Source organism: Condylura cristata, unplaced genomic scaffold (assembly GCF_000260355.1).
Source record: "Condylura cristata isolate star-nosed mole 26May11 unplaced genomic scaffold, ConCri1.0 scaffold00008, whole genome shotgun sequence".
NCBI classification, from domain to species: Eukaryota; Metazoa; Chordata; class Mammalia; order Eulipotyphla; family Talpidae; genus Condylura; species Condylura cristata.
This window is the reverse complement of record NW_004567109.1, coordinates 44,992,889-45,011,444: the sequence shown is the minus strand read 5'-3', so window position 1 is coordinate 45,011,444 and position 18,556 is coordinate 44,992,889.

Sequence of the window (18,556 nt, the reverse complement as noted above, 5' to 3'; positions counted from 1 at the left end):
GTGAATCCTCTTACCCCCACATCTCAGAATTTAGTGGCACAAGGGGTTAAAGCATACCACTGCAAAGCTAGTTGCAGGCCCAGCCAAGGTGACTCACATGATGTGATAGATCTCTCCTTGTCAGTCCATTACTCCCCTCAGCAATATATTTCAGTTATTCCACCTGCACTGCTCCCCATTCTGTCTCTGGTGAATCCTCTTACCCTACACTTCTGGCCTACACCCCAGTTCTGTATGCATAAATAAACAAATCTTTAAAAAGTAATAATAAACTTCCCCATTACTTAATTTTTTTCATGTCTTATGTAGTCTATTCTCTTTATTTCTTCTCCCAGTCACTTTGCAGTAACTTTCTGTCACCATACATCAATTTGCATTTTATAAAATTTTATATAAATGGAGTCATACAGTATGTACTCTTTGGCTGGTTTCTTTCATTTACCACAAATTTGAGATTTACTTATATTTAGAGTATCACTAGTTTTGTTACAGGGCAAGGAGTGAGGGGCACTACTGAACCCCCAAACCTGCCTGCTCTAAATAGGTTCTGCCATCTGCCGCATCAAAACAAAACATATAAAACTTTAATGAAAAGGAACTTTAATATAGTTGATTATACAGTATAGAAGGCAAAGAATATTATTTCTGAATCAAACACTTGAAGTTACCCATCGCTTCATGGGCAAAAGTCAACCCAAAAGGGACTGGCCCAAAGCAAGGCCTGAGAGCACAAGCCTAAAGCACCTTCTGGCTGGGACCCATAGAAAAGGGTCAGAAATGGCCAGACAAGTCTGGGAGAAAAAAGAGCAAAGTCAAACTCAATATAAACACTGCCACAGTCATCCTCCCTATGGGTCTCTCACCCACATCTTTTTCAACCAGTCCAGGGCCAAGAATAAACCTGGTTTCTTTACATGTCTCTCTTTGCTCCATGTGGCTTCCTCAGGCCTCCTGACTCTCCATCCTGCTTCCTCCCTCCTTAGATTCCTTCTCTTTTCTCTGCTCAGCTCCACAGGCCTGGGTGCAGCAGTGAACCTGGAACTTCCCCTTTTGCTGTTGACCACCCTGTTATAGTTTGTTCGTTTTTTCCTAAGTAGTGTTCCCTTGATGATGATCACCATTTAGGTTATATCTAATTTGGTACTACGACAAATTAAATTTGTATAGACATACAAGAACAAACACTGATGTGGTAGAAATTAAGCAATGGAATCAACAAAATCAAAAGCTGCTTCTTGGAAAATAGTGCAAGAAAAATTGTGAGGAAGACATGAAAATAAGTCATTGTAGAAATTTTAAGTGAGCTGAAGATTTAGTGGCTTAAATATCACAAAAATGGCATGAAAAAAATTGTTAATAACTTAGACATCTTTAGAATTATGTGTAAGTCATCAAAATTAAAAGGGGGAGGCTAGAGTAATACACTAGCTACTACAATCTAAAAATAAAGAGCTAAACTTGAACTCTAACATTTATCTGGAGTCAAAAAATTGCAGTTTACATAAACAGATTAAGGTAGAAATCTGAAATGTACCCTCAAGAGGACCAAAAGATAGGGGGCTAAATGAGGAGAAATAGGAGATTAACTGACTGGATCCCTGATTCCTATTTGCAGTCACTGATGTTAGCTTAAGTAAAGCTGAATTTCTCATAATTACTTGAAGTTTGCTTTAGATTGCTGATCTTATCTTGGAGATGGGGAGGAGATGAATCTAAATTACAACTCCCATATGGTCTGTTGTCAGCTAAAAGCAATAAAAATACTTGTGCTTTAGAAAAACTCAATAAACTTATAAGTTAGGTTATTTTTCTGGTGGTTTGAAATAATTTACCCTACTTGCAGCCTCAGTTTTATTCAGAATTGGAGTATATTCTCTCTTTTGATAAATTTTTGGTCCATACTTTCCTCCTTTTCACCTTTACAGATTTATGAATTTCTGAAATCATGGGCATATTTATAGCTATAACTATTTTCTGATGATTTGAGCCCTAACTTTCAGGAGATTATCAGGGGTAGCTGTAAGAACTATTGCTTTACATTATTTTCTTCCTGCTCACAAAAGCACATCACTGTCCAACATGAAGCACCAGGAGCTGAATATTCTTTTGCAGTTAGATTTATTTTACTGAAGCAATTTCTCAAATCATAATCTCAAACCAATTAATTTCTTGTATTTTAGATCCTTGTGCCTTTTCTATTTTTCTTAATTAGTTTGCATCAGTCATACCTGTGTTGATACCCTAAATTTTATATCTTCTAATCATTTGCCTTGGGAAAGTTACTTAACTCTCCTGAGCCTTAGATTTGGTAAACTTGTTTAAAGTCTTAAGAGCTTTAATTGAGATGTATATACTTAAGTGTCTAGAGTGGCCTTGGTCACAGAACAAAACTTTCAACATTAATTAATGTTTAGCTACCTTTCATATATTTTTTTAAATGCCCACTTTTTTTTTTTTTTTTTTTAAAGATTTATTTATTTGTGCATACAGAACTGGGGTACAGGCCAGAGGCTCAGGGGCAGTGAGAGGCTTCACCAGAGACAGAGTAGGGAGCAGAACAGGCAGATCAACAAAGTACACTGCTGAGGGGAGCAGCGGGCGGGTCAGGAGAGGTCTGCCGCGCCATGTGGTCACCTCCGGGGCAGGCGGGAATCAAACTCATGCAGAAGCGGCTTTAGATTCTCAGTGCTGTGCTTTAACCCGCTGCGCCACCAGGGAGGGCCAAATGCCCACTCTTTTAAGGTATAATTTATAGTAAATAAAACATCATTTCAGAGAACCTTGAACAAATATACTGTCCCAATAAAGATAAGAGTATTTCTACCATTCCAGAAAGTAACTATAACTACTTTTTTCCTGATATTCAGAACCCAAACCACTCTTAAGCACAGTAAAAGATTAGAATTCCTTGATTCTAGTATTTACCTTCTAGGTCTCAGAAACATGATCATTCTCCTACCTCTTGGTGACAGGATTGTTGACACTTTGCTTGGTTGACACTTCGATCAAACCTTGAGTATTTGTCTGTTTCAAGTTCCAGGACCTGCATTGTTAGCAATTTCTTCTTGTGTCTTAATTTGGCCAATGAAATGAGAGATGTAATGCATGTCACTTTTGACAGAAAACTGTAAGTCCTGGCACCACTCCCTGCCCTACTGCTAAGCAACAGGCAAAGTTCCAGACTAGAGTGTCCATGAGCATAGCATCCTGTGTAAGGAGAATAAAGCAGTATCCTGAGTAAGAAATAAACCTTTGTCATCTAAAACCATTAAATTTTTGGAATACTTGGTTATTGCAGTATACTCTTGCCATGTAATTCTGGCTGATATAAATACCTATGTAGAAGAGCGCAACGTTTAAGTGGCTTTTCAATCACATTTATTTGTAACATTAAAAAATATATGTTACTGGTTTCTCCTCAGTGTAGAACTTTACAGGGTTCACTGAGTATTTTCAGTTCCCTGTTAGGACACTAACTTTGAATTCTTTGTATAAATAGATTTTTAACTATATATTTATTTGGTGACAACCTACATTCTGCCTGTTTAGTTCACAAACAAGTTTTTTGGTTTTTGTTCTCCTCCCCCCCCCCCTTAACTGTTATGGCTGAGGCATTTATTATAAGATATTGACAACTCTCTTTAGATATATATAAATAAACAGCTGCTGAAACTCTGAGTCTGCCAGAAAACAGTCTTTGAGTAAAGTAACTGTTGTTTAATGATTAAAACTAGATCTTCCAGTTAGATATCATATTGCCTAATGCCAGAGCAAACCATTCACTAACAGAACAAATCTTAACTAGAGTTGTTCAAGGCACTTAGATTTACAGATTCAGAAATTTGATTTTATAAGTTTATTTAGTAGAACTTAGATTATAAAGCAAGCAGGCTCTTAAAAAAAACTTAAAAGATTTGTGTAACAAAGGAATTACATATAAGTTATAAAATGCCAATTTGTACTTGTAAATGGGTTTGCCTGAGATTGTAACTTACAATGTCCGTCTGTTTGCACAGGATAGTAGCTAGACCCTGTCATGAAATTAAATTTCATGGCATAGATTAAGTGCATAAATGGGTTGATCTACAAAGAATAATGAGCCTGATGAATAACTTTTCTACTGTTTGGACAGTGCTATATGATTAACCAGAAACAGTCTTAAAAAATCCTTCTTGGTAAAAGTACTTCAGTAGTTATTTTGATACAAAAATATTTTAATGTTTGGTTATGAGCTAAAAACTTGTGGATCCCATCTAAATTTGCTTTTAAATAACTTCAAATACTCTGTTGTCTTCACCTTCAATTTTTAAAATGAATTATTAACACAATATTGTTACAAATGTACTTCTGTGAAAGAGGAATGTGCCATTTTTTTCTCCCCCAGTTATCTGCAATCTCCTTGGATCACAGGTCTTGTTATGCCATGAACTGGACTTCCTGAAAGGGGGCTCCTGAGTAGGAGTTAAGTGCATCTGTATAAAAGGAGGTAAAATGAAGGGAGGACACTCATGGAAGGAGAAAAGTAGAGGGGAGCGTTATGGGAACACTTGGAAGAGATACTTGGAAGAGACGTATGGGTAAGAGGCATGTGGGTAGGCACCTCCTGGCAGAGATTGTCAATTGTTATCTACCCAGGGTTTATTTTGAATTTTGAGTCTCTGCCCCAGCTTGTTGGGACCTGCCTAACCACTGTTTTTGTGATGTGCCACCACAAAGCACCTTAAACTTATACTGAGCTTTCATGGCTCAGTGGCTGTGCTTTGGGCAGAGCCTGTTTGACTGAGGCATTTACTGACCTAGGGATAGGTTATTATTGGAGTTTTGTTGGGAAACTATTATGTGAAATCCTTTCTGCTTTCTATGCATATCAATTATATTAAAATTTTATAATACTAGGTCTATTGCCTTGCCTTTGTGCACACAGATGACTGAATTCCTTTTAGAATATGCACCCCTTGACAAGTTAGGGTTCATGGGTACCCCTAAGTCACAATACAAATTGTATATGTTCACAATACAAATTGTTTCTATATTAGCTATATTTTAAATTGATGGTTTCCCAGTGAGATATGATAGATGCATTAAACTTATTGATAAAACTATAAAGATGCTATATTTTTTCTCAGTTATACATATGCATATTTTATTGAGTCTTGTCCTTTGATTGAAGACATCTATGATATTATGTGCACTGTTACATATTTTAATATGAGTGACTTCTTAACCTTATTCCTACATACTGCTACTTTGAATACTACTACAAAATTTAGTAAATAAAGCTAGTCGGTTCTGTGATTTTTTTTCCTTGCATGCCCAGATCTCTGCATCAATTTACCATGGTTCACTAAGAGGATGGTTTCATTCTCTTAAGGCTAAGCTCAGTTAAGAGCTTATCTCTAAGATTGCAAGTATTGAACAGTGGTAGCCATTGTATATGGGTGTTAGCTTTCTTGGGATTGATTAGGTCTACTGTTTTGTAGTTCCAGAACCTGAAGAATCTTTTTTTCTCTTAAACTCACAAAGTACAAAGGACCTAACCTGTCTCCCCTTTCCAGGCAATGGTGTATTGTACATCTTCCTCAGAGAGGGTACCCTTGGTAATGTAACAGACTAGTAGGAAGGTTATCTTTAGTAGGCTCCTTCACAGGAGATGTCAGTAATTCCAAGTTACCAGTGCCCATTCTTCTGGAGTGAAGGTATAGAGTGTGGTTGGAGAGGTTTGCTGTAGTGAGGGTCTGTTACATTACTAACTCTCACAGAAGGAATTCACAAAAATTGTGACCTTCATTAGATTATTCCTCTATCTAAAGCAAGTTCAAAAATATTTGTCAATGGACAACAATTTTTTTAATTCTAGCAGAGGATTAAAATCTTTGATAATATAACAGCTCTGTATATTGTATTTATTTTATAAATGGAAGTTTAAGAATACATTTTTTACATAGAACCATTATTCTTCAATCATGAAATGTTGACAGTTCTTTTAAAAATACATTTAATTAAAAATACAAGTAACACATTCTTTTAAAAATATCTAAGGCTCATTTTTCCATCTTTGCTGGACTGTTAGTGTTTCAGTTTTACTCAAACCTAGTCCATCATTTTAAAGAAAATCCTCTTTAATCCTCTTTTACCTTTTTTCTCATCTCTATGTACCCATTCACAGCTTTATATCTTGAATTACTTATATTTGTTATTTCATAATCCCCTCCCCATATATATATATATATATATATATATATATATACACATATACAGTCTAACAACATATATTCAGTCTAACAACAGTTACTGAATTTCTACTATTATTATTCTAAGTAATGGGACATATCAAAAAAAGATAATGCAAAGAAGAGACAACATTCTTACTCAGGATTCTAAAATGACCTATTCTAATAAGACTTACAGATTAAAAAAAAATGAAGAGTAAACAAGATAAAAAGATGATAGCTACTAGGAAGGAAACAGGTCTTGATGAAAATGGAAATTAACAAGGACTTATGTCTCCCTCCCTCCTGTTTTGCATAGTAAGAGGTACTATAGAAAAGAGAGGAATTTGAGGCATTTAGAATAGAGTTTTTATAAATATTTTATTGCAGTCTCTTTCCAACCACTGGCCTCTACTTTTGTTCTCTGACTTCTATGCTCTTATTTGTAGAAAACTTTCCATCTATCTGCTATAAGGCCGACCATTTTTGCCTAGTTAGATATCTTTTTTTTTTTTAAGGTTTATTTATTTATGCATACAGAATTAGGGTACAGGCCAGAGGTGCAGGGGCGGTGAGGGGACTCACCAGAGACAGAGTGGGGAGCATAACAGGCAGATGGATGAAGTACACTGCTGAGGGGAGCAGTGGGTGTGTCAGGAGAGGTCTGCCACACCATGTGGGTCACCCCTGGTGCTGGGATCGAACTCATGCTGAAGTGGCTTTAGCTTCTCAGTGCTGTGCTTTAACCCACTGTGCCACCAGGGAGGGCCCCCTCAAATATCATTTTAACACTTATTTTCCGCTTTAGCTTCACAACTTTGCCTTCTCATACCCATTAGCATATAAATAATGTTTCATCTGCCATCTTAACAAAAAATCTTGACTAATTTCCCTCTCCAATAATCTCATTTCATTGTACTTCTTTTATTGCAATACTCATCTCCAATTCTCATCCTATCATTTTCTTGCATTACAGTTATTTGAGAGAGGAAATTAAGGAGTTCAAAGGGGGCTATAGGAGAAAAGACAATTGAGGGAAATATAGAAAGGACTGGAGTGCCTAGTTTAATTGTCTTGAACCTTGAATCAATGCAAAGGAATGAATATTACAAGTGGTAAGTAAATGATGTTATATATGCAATAAAACTGAACTTTTTGATTTTTGTGATGATTAATTTTATATCAGTTTGAATGGCTGCCCGTATACCCAGAATAGACATTATTTCTAGGTGTGTTTGAAACTATTTCTAGTCTTTTTTTATTGGTAGAGTCAGTAAAATAGATTGCCCTCCGAAGTGTAGGTGGGAATCATCCAATTTATTGAGGGTCTAAATAGATCAAAAGGCAGAAGAAGGAAGAATTTGCCCCCTTTTTCCTGCTTCACCATTGAAGCTGGGACATTTCATTTCATCTCCTACTCTTGAGCTGGGAGTCACACCATTGGCTTCTCTGGTTCTCATTCTTTTTCCCTAGGTTTCTAGCTTGCAGATGGCAGCTCTTGAGATTTCTGAACCTTCACAGTCATGTGCACCAAATTCTTATAATGTCTATCTTTTTTTTTTTTTTAATATAATATGTCTTACCTTTTACTGTTCTGTTTCTCTGGAGAACCTTGACTAATAGATATCTTGATATGTAGTCTTATAAGGACGCTGTATCTGATGTAATTTTCTATTTCAGATGTGATTTTCCTTTTATAGATCTACTTTGGGGGAGGCTCTTTTCTTGTGGAAATCCTTTAATGGGTCTCAGAATTAGATGTTCAGTAAGATTAATTTAGTGGATAGAATCTGTATTCTTTTTATTCCTGAAAGCATTACTCGACATGCATTAACTCCATTTTAAAGAGCAGTGCTCTTTGTTAAAAGTAACTTAATCAGGCCCTCCCTGGTGGCCTGTCCCTGAGGTGACCACATGGCGCGGCAGACTTCTCCTGACCTACCCGCTACTCCCCTCAGCAGTGTACTTCATCGATCTGCCTGTTCTGCTCCCCGCCCTGTCTCTACCCGCTACTCCCCTCAGCAGTGTACTTCATCGATCTGCCTGTTCTGCTCCCCGCCCTGTCTCTGGTGAATCCTCTCACCCTCCGCATCTCTGGCCTGTATCCCAGTTCTGTACGAATAAAAAAAAAAAAAAAAAGTAACTTAATCATCCTTTCCAACATGTCCCCAAGGTTGACTTTATTGTCATAATTTTATTATATTTGGCTTTAAACTGTATATTTTGCAAAGTTGTGTACATTGGTGTTTCTTAGAATGTCCTGTTTGTATTTACTGGGCAAGATTGTATACATAAAACTGGCTTTTGATGGTGTGACAATTTAGAATAATATGGGACATTAACTTCTTAAATTTGAAAGTTTTTATTTATTTTATTTATTTTTTAAGTTTATTTATGTATACAGAACTGGAGTGCAGGCCAGAGTTGCAGGGGCAGTGAGAGGATTCACCAGAGAAATTTATATAATTTGTTAAGTATTTCTTTGTAAATTGAGTTCTTCTATTTGTACCAGGTATTGAATTGTTCCCCATGTAAGGAACATAAAACCCATAAACATTTTTATTACAGTAATTATAGGATTAGTCTTTTGGCAAGAGAAAATACTACTCAATTAGAAAATCCCAGATTATTTCTAAGATATACTAAAAATTTTCATTTCAGCACCTGGATGTAATCCATTTGTTAATGGTTAGATGATCCTCGAGGTAGTCAGAGCTTTATCCTACTTTCATAGTTGTTTCTGAGTCATTACTACAAATCAAGCAAGGCTGTATTACCGCGTGAGCCTGTCAAATAATATATTCTTTCCAATATTTTTGTAATATTTCATCCACATTACTCTGCCCTCATGGTGCTCTCATTTAACAGAACATAAGTTCAGAAGGTTGACTTAGCATCACCAAGTTGCCTTCTTTAAAATGCCATATATGCCATATATTCCATTTTGCCGTATATGAAATGCTGTTGAGATAGCCAATGTCTTTTTCTCTTCTGATAGAACGATTGTTTTATTTGAATAAATACTTCTAAATTCATTAAGTTATTTTGAGCAGCTATCTTTTTTTATTTTTTAAAGATTTATTTATTTATTCATACAGATGCGGAGGTGAGAGGATTCACCAGGGACAGAGTAGGGGAGCAGAACAGGCAGATCTACAAAGTACACTGCTGAGGGGAGCAGTGGGCAGGTCAGGAGAGGTCTGCCACGCCCTGTGGTCACTTCAGGGGCAGGTGGGGATCGAACTCATGTGGAAGTGGCTTAGGCTTCTTAGTGCTGTGCTTTAACCCGCTGCGCCACCAGGGAGGGCCAGAGCAGCTACCTTTTTGATGTGAGTAGCAGTTAAATAAATGTAGGTTCTTGATTTTTCAGAGCAGTAGTTTAGTTTATTCCTTTAGCTTAAAAAAACTACCTATGAGCTTCATTCTTAAGTACTGAGATACCCCTGATGTTCAATAACTCATTAAATTGTTACCATTTTTGAATGTTTCATTTCAGTGCCCTGCCAGAATCATAAACAACTGGAAGCCATATTTGTTAGCAGTGGTTTTAACTATTAAACCTTTAACAAGCTGGTAAACTCACATTTGCTATTGGTTCAACTAGCTACATGAACACAGTGAGCTAGTTTCAATCATAGAATGTTCAGAAGGTATAATATGGCCAGCATAAATCATTCTAAGTGATGGGCCTTTACCAAAAGTATCATTGTCTGGGGAAACATGAGTGGAGTCAGGACGCTGCATGTTTTGACTATGAGTAGCTGTCAGTCATAGGATTTACCTTTATAAAGAAAAGGAAGTAAACTGGATTTAGGTTTGAACAGCATTTGACAGTAATAAGGAAAACATCTCAAACCCCTAAGGTTTAAGTAGTAATTTAACTGATCAAGAATAGGTGAGAATTGTTTTGAAGTGAAAGGATTATTCACATGACAAACCTCAAGAGTGAAGGGTGGGTCTCGAATAGTATTTATAGAGACATCAGCTGCTACAGCAGGGAGATGAGATGGATAATTTTTAGGTCCTGAGGAGTCACTACAGTAGGCAATGTGCTTATGATGAATTCCTGCTTTTTGAAGAAATATCCCTAAAGCACACCCACATCTTTAGGTGCAGACCTTAGCTTAATGAAGAATACCCAAAGTCAAAGAATGGACAATGCCTTTTTGGTATCTACCATGGAAGGGCTTTGAGGTTAGTCAAATAAGCAAGTGCCAAATATGTTAGATGATTTTAATACTCCTTTTAGAGGTGACAATAAATTTTGGAGTTATTTGTGGCTGTGTGGGAGACACCAAATATAGTTTAGGTGTAAGGGACATCTCAATAGTTTTGTTATTTCTAATCTGTGGGCTGAATTTGGTAAAAGCAATATCTGAAAGAGTTATTAGAGGAGTTTCCATTATGAGGTATATGTACAGGGCACATATGTCTAAAAGCAAGAAATAATTAGTCTCAACTCAGAGCAGGATTTTTCTACTTTTAGAGTCATGGATCTTTTGTGGCAATTTGATGAAATGTCCAGACCATTTATAATAAGAATATGCATGGGATTTCCAAGAAAACCAATTACATTGAAATGTCCTTCTCAAATTTGGCAGTTGTTTCCTGTGTCTTGTGATATCCCTGAAATAATGGTTCTCATTTCTGGTATTATTCAGTGTCCCATAAAGTCATTTTAAAAATGTGTAGTGTTTTTATAAGTAAAATTTTCCAGCACCATTTGTATAACACATATTATATGTCTTTCCTTTTTAGTATAGAGAGCATGTAAGAAAGAGAATACAAAGAACAAAATAGTGTTTGCTATTGTGCTAAGTTGGAAGTTAGCTAAGACCTACACAAACCACAAATGTTACACTGTATCAGAATTTATATTATTTTAATGATAACAGGTGATCTAGAATTCAGAAGAGGAGAGATCTGGGAACCTTAGGTTCCTCATGGTTGCCAACACACTTTTCCATTCCAGACATATACTTCTGCCCCAGAATTGATGAGCCCCTAAGTGAGGTTTGTGGGATTTCTCATGAGTGGCTTTACTACTCCAAAGCATTTTTATTTTGTATATTATGGAGTTGTATAATTTATGTGATGTTCCTAAGCAGACATGACTCAGATTCTGATTCTGTTTATTCTAAACTATAGCCAAGAGTATTCTGTCAATGATGATTCTATGGTAAGTACTTTCCCATCTAGCAAACAGCATAAATCTATTTACAAAGATTAGATTCGGTTTTCTACCGTCTTTTGTCTCCCCTGCAGGTTCCAGTTCCCTTTCACCTTCTTGCAGGAAGTGAATGGAATGTGGATCAGCTGCTTTAACACTTTCCTTCACTCACACAGGAAAGCTGTGCAGTGTTGTCAATAACAACTTCTTATTCTAAATAACTTGAAATGATAACTGTTAAACAAAACCACATATGTTTGCACTTGTCTGATCTAAATATACATTCTGCACATGGCCTTTTGGTTTCAAAAGGTCATGCTCCTTTGAAAATTAGAGTGAGTTTTCATTTAAACTGCCTACTTTTGCACATGATTAACAGTGAAGATGATGCAACCCGAACAAACACTTGCTAACAGAGGAATAGATGGAGATGACATGAAATGTGAGTGTTTGTATATATGTATATAAGTAATAGGGTATTTTTTGCCATGAGAAAGGACATGCTGCATTTGTGATAACATATATGGATCTTGAAGGTGTTATGTTAGGTGAAATAAATTAGAAAAAGAAAAAATGACAGTGTATGATTTCATTTATTTGTAGAATCTAATAAAAGCTAAACTCATAGAAGCAGAGACTAGAATTTAGTCTCCAGGGCCTGGGGGTTGAGGGAAATCGGGATATGATTGGTTAAATAGTAGTGCGGACTTTGGATTAAGATGAATAAGGTCTGGGAACTAATGTGCATTGTGGTAATTATAGATAATGATGTTCTTATATACTCAGAAGTAGCTAAAAGAGTAAGTGTTAAGAATTCTTCCAATAAAATTAAGTGAGGTGATGGAAATGTTAGCAGACACTAGGGTGGTAGTCATTTTACTCATATACTATGTTAGTGTATTACACATATCGTGCACCTTAAACTTACACAATGTTGTATGTCAGTTTATCTCATTAGAACTGGAGGAAAAGCACAGAAATATACTCAAATTATCCGGATAATCGCTTTTTAATATCTCACTTTTATCATACCTTTCATCATACACCTTTATTCGTACATTTTTTAAAAAGACATAAGTACTTAGCAACAAGCTAGTAGATGAATTTCCCTCAGTGAATCACACTGTTTTGTATCTCTTGTGTATCTCTTTCATAACAACCTAGGTTTGGCCAAGAGAACCTTTGATGGGAGCAAGTATGAGCAAATATGAGTAAATATGATGTAAGAGGATGTATGCCAAATATGTGTGCATTGGGTTTTGCTCCCTTGGAACATGTCTTAAGTTTATTTTTATAAAGATTTATTTATTTATGCATAAAGAGCTGGGGTGTAGGCCAGAAGTGGGGGTGAGAGTATTCCCCAGAGGCAGAGTGGGGAACAGAGCAGGTGGGTTGTTTGAAATACACTGCTGAGGGGAGCAAAAACAGGCAAAACAGGAGGGGTCTGCTGTGCCAGATGGGTTAGGGATTGAACTCGTGCTACAGTGGCTGCTGATAGCTTCATAATGCTGAGACTTGACCCCTTGCACCATATCTTAAATTTATTATATGATAAATCAAGATGAAAGACCAAGTGAAGAGAGGTCCAGCTGACCTCAGTCCAACTATCCCAAGTGAAACCCCAGATATGACTGACAAATGGTGCTAGACCAACCAGCCCCAGCTGAACTCCCAGATGACTGCAGTTGCATTACTGAGCCTTAGGGAAATCATCAAGTAACATCAAAAAAATAATAAAAATTAAAAAAAGAAAAATAATGAAGGATTGCTGTTTCAAGCCATTAAGTCTCAGGCAGTTTGTTATACATTCACATATATAACACATCTTTTCTAAGGTGGAGAAAGGACAGCTTTTTCCCTTATAATATAAAACCTACAAAAAGTTGACAGATCACTTCCTCAGACGCAATAAATTGACATCTATATCTTTGCGAAAGAATGGGCAATTCAAGGATCTTCACAAGGAAAAGTAACAAAAATCACATCAAAATAGGTAAGAAAGCCTGAGACACAGCGGCCTGTAGGCTCTGGGTAGCAGGGCACTGTGACCCAAGGTTCGGAGGGACTTTGGGCACAGAGCCTCCCCCTGGGTACTGAAGAGCTCACTCTCATATCAAGTCCTCCAGCAATAGGTCACAGCTCCAGGGACAGGGGTGCTTCCATCCAGATAAGGGTAAAGAAGGGGCTTTCCTTTGGAGAATGAGTGGACTCTGGGGAGCAGAAATCTCAGGACTCAGCACAAAGGCAGATAAAGAGGGTGAAGCCTACTGAACTTTTGTTGAAACTGAAATCTCAACATAAGAAGAAGGAAGTGTCTCTGTGAACAGAGATGTTGCTAGACACCTTCCCTAGGCTCTGTTGTCTATGTGGCACTGGCACTAATAGTTACCGTGTTGGTTAAAATTAAACAAAAAGCTAGGGTTGGCAGCTGAATCGTCCCACCCCTTTGCCATCAGGGAGGAGCTTTTGCAACTTATACTCAGGTCCTGCTACTTGGCCACTCTAGCCCGCAATAACTGTTAGAACTTGCACTTTCCATGGAAAACTGTGGGAACATGCTGGAAACAGGCAGCAAACACAGCTCCCTCTTTGGGTTTTCCCATGACTTGCTCCATGGTTCCAGAGAACCATGTGCTCTAACCACTCCCCCCTCCCCACCCCCACTCCCATACCTGCTCCACAAGCTTCTAGACTGTTTAATGTAGAATGCAGACTTTCACAGCAACTGCCTGCAGCAGTAGTCAGTAGTTCCCTGGCAGTTTTTTGTTGTTGTTGTTTTTGCCTGAACCTCTGGGGGAAATCAAAGCCTGCAGAACCTGTTGAAATTGGAGCTAGGCTGCAGCTGAGGCAGCAGTAGCAGCTGAGGCTAGTGGGAAAGCACTGCTGGTCTGGTAGAATCTGCCTTGAGCTGACAGTGGTGGCAAATTTCTCCCTCAGTTCAAGCCAAGATTAGCTTGTATTCTTGGCACTTTAAGCAGCAACTTTCCCCCCAATTTCTGGGTCCCACCCCATAGGCTGGGTTCTTGGGCCAATTTCTGATGCTGGCTCTTGAACTCATACCATCCTGACTGGTGATAAGTCTTCAGCATCTACAACAACAGAAAGCCTAGTTCAGCAGCGCTATGCCCAGTAATCCTAACACAACTCTGCTATAGCAGGACTGAAAAATATGGCTGTTGAGCCTAACCCATACAAATAAATGCAGTAAGTCAACAAAAAATGAGGAGACAGCAGTTCACCCCAATTAATAGATCAAGACAAACCATGGGGAAAAATCCTAATGCATGAAAATTATGCAAACTACCTGAATCAGACTTCAGAGCACTAGTCTTAATGGTGCTCAATGAAATAATGGATGAACTAAAATGTGAACTTGAAAAACAAAAATAAAATATGAGAAAATTGCAAACAAATCATAGTTCTAAAGAAGGCAATCATTGAACTAAAAAATTACATTAGGTGTAGGGCCCTCCCTGGTGGGCACAGCAGGTTAAAGCACAGTACCAAGAAGCTAAATACACTTCAGCATGAGTTCAATCCCCACCGGCCCCAGAGGTGAACCACATGGCTCAGCAGACCTCTCCTGAACCCCCAATGCTTCATCGATCTGCCTATTCTGCTCCCCACTGTCTCTGGTGAATCCTCTCACCACCTCTGCACCTCTGGCCTGCACCCCAGTTTGGTATGCATAAATAAATAAATCTTTTTAAAAAATTAAATTAGGTGTAGCAACAGGTAAAGCAAAGGACAGAATTGGTGAGTTGAAAGAAGGCTAAGTAGAAAAAATCCCGAAGACCAACAAAATGAAAAAAATTAAAGGTAACGTTCTTCATTCATTATGAAACAAAATCAAAAGACATAAGGGGGAGCATTGAAAGGAATAACAGTCATTGAAAGGAAAAGGCAGAGAGGAGGGACAGACGCCAAGTTCTGTGACCGGCCGCAAGAAAAGAAGGCTTGAGGCAGAAAGGCTGAACAAGCAGAGTTTATTGCTCCCAAGGACAGCAGCTGAGACGGAGCCAATAGAGTGGGGTCCGCAGCTACTGACTCCTCAGTAAGGGGGCTCCGGGACAGCAGCTGAGACAGAGCCCCTAGAGTGGGGTCCGCAGCTACTGCTCCCTCAATAAGGGGGAAGGGTCTCTTATATAGATTCTAAACTCAGATTCCAAAGGGGGTGACTCATCGCTGTGTCCTTGATGTGAGGCCCAGTTTGTTATCACCTTCAGCTAGTCCCATCCCGGATGCAAGGTCAGTTTATTACCACCTTATCATTCCTTGAATGCAAGGCCTTTACCGCCCTAATTCAGTCCTTGTGAGTAAATCTTTAGTCACTCCCAACATTCCCCACTTTTTTTTTAGTTATTAGGAAAAGGGACGTGGTTTCTCCATGGCTGCTTCCTGCGTGACTGAGGGGCAGCCGTGGACTTCCTGCAAAGGAATATAGGGGACTGTGGGGTGTAACAGGAGCTGATTTACTGCGATCTTGGTTAGAGCCTGCACCCGTGCCATCAAAAACAACCATGCATGAGGCTATAGTAAAGAAAGCTATGACTGATATTAAGGGACCTAGTAGAGGGACTAGCCATGATAAGAGAAGTTGTTGCAGCCATCCCCAGAAGACATCTCTTTTGGTGTTGGATTCTACGATGTTTTTGGCCAAATCATGTAGCTTCACCACATTTTGTCGACCTGCCCCGAGCTGGTGTAGGTCCATTGCCAGGAAAGGCTGCCACATGAGTCCATCAGGCCCAAAGAGAGATGAGCTGGACCGGATGGTAGTGCAGGCATCAAAGTCGGGAAGACAGTTTGGTTGAGGAGGTATGTCCTGTCTCCTTGTGCACAACTGGAATTTGTATCTTGGAAGGGGTCAGAAGAGAAGGTTTACAGAGAAAAGTAAAAATAGGACAAAAAGGAATAGAATTCAATCTTTGTGGGACTCAAATTTCCAGACATGGTAAAAGGGTCTTTATATGGTTCCTGATCAGAGTCAGAGCAGTTTAAGAATATTTTAGTTAGATAAAAGAGAATTACTGATATTAAATCTAGCAAGTCATTCTAGCACATAGCATTTTCCAACACTTTCTTTTACCTTCTTGGCTTTCTCCAACATATTTATTTCTGTCATATTATAGGGTTTCCAGAAGACAAGAGAGAAAAGGGCAAAACCTTAATCAAAGTTACAATAACAGAATTTCTTCAATCTGGGGAAAGAAATAGATATCCAGATTCAGGAAACTCAAAAGAATTCCAACAAAAATAAATCCAAATATTCACCAAGACACATTATATAATTTAAATGATAGAAGTTTTAATAAAGAGAAAATCTTAAAAACAGTAAGTCATATGTAAGAGACTCCATTATCAGCAGGCTCAAGTCTAGCTGCTATGTGTTTTGGTTTTTTTTTTTTAGGTTTATTTTATTTATGCATACCAGAGCTGGGGTGTAGGCCAGAGGTGCAGGGGTGGTGATGAAGGGATTCACCAGAAGCAGACTGAGGAGTAGAACAAGCAGATTGACTGAAATACACGGCTGAAGGTAGCAGCAGTGCAAGACAGGAGAGGTCTGCTGAACCATGTGGGTCAGCTCCCTCACCAAGGATGGAACTCCTGATGCACTCATGCTTCTGAGAACTTCGTAATGCTGAGACTTAACCCCTTGTGCCACTAGGGAGGCTTCTACTTGCTATGCTTTAATCACAAAAATGCTTCTAAGTTTCATTTGTGTGTTTGATATATAAATATGAATATCTATAACATAAAAATTGTTTTAATCCCAATATTATCCTTTAGTACTATAGTAAAGTAAGAGAATGCAAATATTTTTGGCCTTTATAAATCCCTTTGTTTATTCTTATTTAAATATATAATTTTAGTTTATTCACATTGATAAGCTTCCTATAATTAAGAGAGTTTTTTATATTTATTTTTTTATTTGTATATATTTCATATAAGGTGTAGTCCCCATAGAATTTCTACCACCAATTCACCCTTGTACCATCACCTTAGTCCCTTGTGGTCCTCCTGCCCTCATTTTGGACCCTCTCCCTGCCCTTCTTCCCCTACAGAATGTCTCTGGTTTACAGTTGTGTGATTATAAGTAAGCATTTAGGTGGAATATTTTTTCACAACTGTATCATAAGGATGTGAGGATTAAGTGAGTTAACAAAATAATTGTGTTAACTATGTGTTAACTATGATCTAATTAGAAGTATTATAGGATGGAAGGTCAGACTGCATACAAGAGTGTATACTTTGGCAAAACTATATCAGTTACTTAGCTGAATCGTATCAGTAGGATCCTAGAGAATGGAGGAAAAGAAATTCATTATGCCTTGAGTACAAGTGCCACACACTGCTCTAATGTCTTGTAAGGAAAAACTGAGCATATCTTAAGGTTAGTCCATTAAAAGCATGCATATGTGCACTGTCATAATTTAAGTTAAATCAATACTGCCCCCATTCCTTTTTTCTTGTTTTTTTTTTTTTTTGATTGGTGTATCCATGCCCTAGATTGATCAGTATTGATAAATCTTAGTTGTAGAATGTTCTTCTGCACTTGAACCTCTAATCCCTGTCTGGATTTGCCATAAGAACCTCGATTTAAACACCTCTAAGTGTTAAGACATTTTGTCCTCTAAGCATGTTTTCTTTTTACAGTCCTATTGATGAATAGTACTGTTATCTAACAAGTCATTGAAGCCTAGTAGCCTTGTTATCTTTATTGATTCTTTCATGTTTCTTTCTGACATCCTTACATAATCACTTACTAGGTACTTCCCATTTCACTGTGTTCCTCTGTTTCCTCTGTATTAGTTTAGGTCTATAACCTGTCTTGCTCTAGTATAGTCTTCACATTGCTTTAAGAGTTATCTCTCTGACACACAGGTCTAATAATTCTGCTCCCTTGCTGGAGCAAAATAAACTTTACATACCTTATTGTTACTTTGTTGGTATCTCAAAGCAATTTTTCCTTATCTTTATTAGTATAGTAGTATTGTCATCGATAATTTACATACCTGTTTACCATCTAGAAATTCATTTCCTTGAAAGAAAGAGCTATGATTTATTTAATTTTGTATTGTCAGAGCCTAACAAAGCCTAACATTCATAGTTGAAGCTCAGTAGTTTTATGAATAATTCTAATAATATTTATTAGCAGACATTGTTCAGAATTTCT